Consider the following 3,412-nt stretch of genomic DNA (forward strand, 5'->3'; position numbering starts at 1 on the left):
AATTTTGCATTTCCTTTGGAAATCAAGGTCCCAGAGTCTGGAGAAAGAGAGGAGAGGCACACGTCTGTGCGTGGTCTGTAATTGCGCATTGGAGTGATTCTTCCCCCAGTTAAGATTGAACACATTTTTTTGATTACCTATATATCTTTATCTATATATCTGTAAATACACACCATATACTTTTATAAAAGCACCGCTGCATTAAAGTCAGTATTAATGCAAAACAGAGTGATTCTCTGAACAGTTGAAATGATGTTCATTGTGTAATCATGTTGAGCAGCTGCGGTAACATTGTTGTAGGTTGGCTCAAACTAGTGCTGTGAAAAGGCGTATCAACACTGAATACATACCACAAAATTCTCTGACATGATTGTGATGCATCAAAGAAATCTACGTCTCTTCCTATTTCTTCGCATTGATGCAGAAAGGCGAGAAAATAAAAAGAGCAAACAGGCTACTGCAACAAGTTGGGCTTCAGTTGCCATGTTGACAAACAGTGAAGACGGCACTTTAAGCGACGGAACATTATGACGTCAAACTCATGAGACGGGCAGTTTTTTTTTCCCTAAGGCAGAGGGTTGTCTCAATTCATAGGGCTAGAGACATACCCATTCATCTTACCCCTTGTTTTAAAGGGGTAGGTGTAGGGGTAGGGGTAGGGCCAAAGGGAAAAGGAAGCAGTACAAAAGAGAATTGAGATTGGCCATAGACTTTTCTTAGTGGCGACATACATGTCTCTGGATCCTTGGCCTTTGAGTTCTGAGGGACTCCTGGGAAGAGTTTACATAATCATGAGGTCATTGTTACCCTGAGCAGAAAGGCAGGGATGGAGCATACCCCCTTTCAGCATACAGCAACCAACACATTGGTGGGGTGGAGGAGGGAGGGTCTTGTCAGTGAGTGCAAACTTTGATGTTTTAAGGAATGTGCGTGTTTCCTATTGGTTGAGAGCGGATGAGTACTACGGGCATCTACGTCCGTTTAGAGATTACACCTGTTGTTAATGAACTGTTGTGTGTCAGACTGAGAAAACTTCCTGAATCATTCCTCAGCCTTGTTCCTAAAGCAAACAGCCGAGTGAGAAAAGGCCAAATCCCATAAATACAACTTCCTCGCATAGCTGTGCCTGATGCAACGTGGCACAGTTAATGAAATACTCATTCATAATTCAGGGTCAGCTTAATGGTGAATCCCAGTCTTGTAATACATTGCTCTCTCAATTGTTTCCAGTTTGTAAATAATGAAATAGATTCTTGATGAGTAAAAGTGGCTATGGGACATGCAATAGTAATGAAGACTGGGATTGGGTTTAAGCAGAACTGAAATAATTCTGTTTGAGGAGCGCGGTTAAATATCCACAGCTGTCATTAGACAGATCTATGGGGATGTGCTCGTATGAAAGAACTTGTTCCTTTATTTATTCATCGCACAAACTGTCAAGTGCATTAAAGAGTTGGCGCTGTATTTAATTTTGATTTGCATGTGAGAAAATACTTAAGAAAAACCTGCTACTGGAATGCTCATTTTTTAAAGTTGTATTTTTATTTTATTTTATTTTTCAGCGTGGATGTGAACATCATGGGAAAAGTTATTAATCCTTTCTGAATATTGCTTGAATGAGAAATTGGTCCATACTGAGCAAACAGAAGAAGAATTCATTTTATTTGTACAGTGCCAAATAACAGCAAGGTCTCAAGTTCAAGAACAGAGTCCCAAAGAGTGGACCCAACTCAGCTGGGTGACCATCCATGGACAAACAGCAAAACGGCTTGAAGGCTGATAAGAAGTCCATTTGCTGTAAAGTTTGAGATTTCTTCTACCTGGTTGACTGAGAATATGCGCTGAGAGACAGTGAAAGCAAATATCATGAGGCTTTGCTTGCTCACCTACCCTGTAAAAATGTCTGTAAAATGAACAGTGAAATGCAGTAAATTCATGACAAAAACTCAAGTCAAGTTTGGGAAGATGTGCTGGTGCCACGTATTCAAATCAGTCCAAATCATGGATGGCAACCATTCAGGCAAACAATCAGTCCATCCCAACACCTCGAAAGTAACTATCAGTGGCCGTGCCCTTGGCTTTCTCCAGTCACTGTGGTCCTAAACGCTGAGGCATCTGTTTGCTAAATTCTGCCCAGAGAAATGTGCTATTTGTCTAAATAAATCGATCCATAGCTGATATTCCCTTACAGTGCAAGTGGGACTCCTTATCTGAGTCTGCTGCCGTAGCTGTTTGTTCAAGCGATATCAGAGGCTCCTCCGCCTTACACCACTGGATTACTATCCAAGTCCAGTGGTGGGCACAGCTAACTGAAAAGTTAGCTTTGACAACCATTATACCACTACCTGAAAATTTAACTTTTATAATGCTAAACCAATAAACCGCTAAAAAATTTAGTGGAAATTACTGCTAACTGCTAACTTTTAGTATTGACTCGGTACAGTATCGGCTAATGATAAGCCAGTTTCGAGTTTAAGCGCCGCAGGTGCTGCTGGGTAAATTCAAAGGTGATCAGAAACAAAAAACGAACACATGAAAAATAAATAAATACAAAATATAACCCGAAACACTGTCATCACCTTTATCAAAAGCAGTAAATTGCAATATTAGAAGTCACAGTTTATCTCTATATACGGAGCTATGGCACACCCGTATTGCATTCAAAACACAAAACAAATGCATGAAAAATAAATAAATAAAATACTGACTTTTGAGCTGCTTACATACCATTTTTGTCCACAGTGTAACTTCTTGGCTTCTCCAACCCATCCCACAAACACCATCATAAAGTTTGCGGATGATACCACTGTGAGTGGGCTCATCTCAGGAGGGGATGAAACCGACTACAGAGACGAGGTAAATCGACTGACAGTGTGGTGTTCAGCTAACAACCTGCTGCTGAACACCACAAAAACAAAATAAATAATCCTGGACTTCAGGAAGAACAGGGCTGACCCAGCCCTGCTCTACATCCAAGGGGACTGTGTGGAAAGGGTCAGCTCCATCAGGTTCCTGGGAGTGCAGCTCTCTGACAGCCTCTCCTGGACTGCCAACACCACAGTGGTGGTGAAGAAAGCCCAGCAGCGACTCCACTTCCTGAGGGTGCTCAGGAGAAAAAATCTGGAGGAGAAGCTGCTGGTGTTGTTCTACAGAGCCACCATCGAGAGCATCCTGACGTACTGCATCACAGCATGGTACAGGGGGTGCACAGCAGCAGACAGGAGAGCGCTGCAGAGGGTGATCAAAATGGCCCAGGGGATCACTGGTTGCTCTCTGCCCAGCCTGGAAGACATTGCCAGCTCTCGCTACCTCAGCAGAGCTGCCAGCATCAGCAAAGACACATCCCACCCCAGCAACCACCTGTTTGACCTACTACCCTCCGGCCAACGGTATAGGTCAATCAAAACTAGGA

The sequence above is a fragment of the Thalassophryne amazonica genome, chromosome 1 (genome assembly GCF_902500255.1).
Source record: "Thalassophryne amazonica chromosome 1, fThaAma1.1, whole genome shotgun sequence".
NCBI lineage: Eukaryota > Metazoa > Chordata > Actinopteri > Batrachoidiformes > Batrachoididae > Thalassophryne > Thalassophryne amazonica.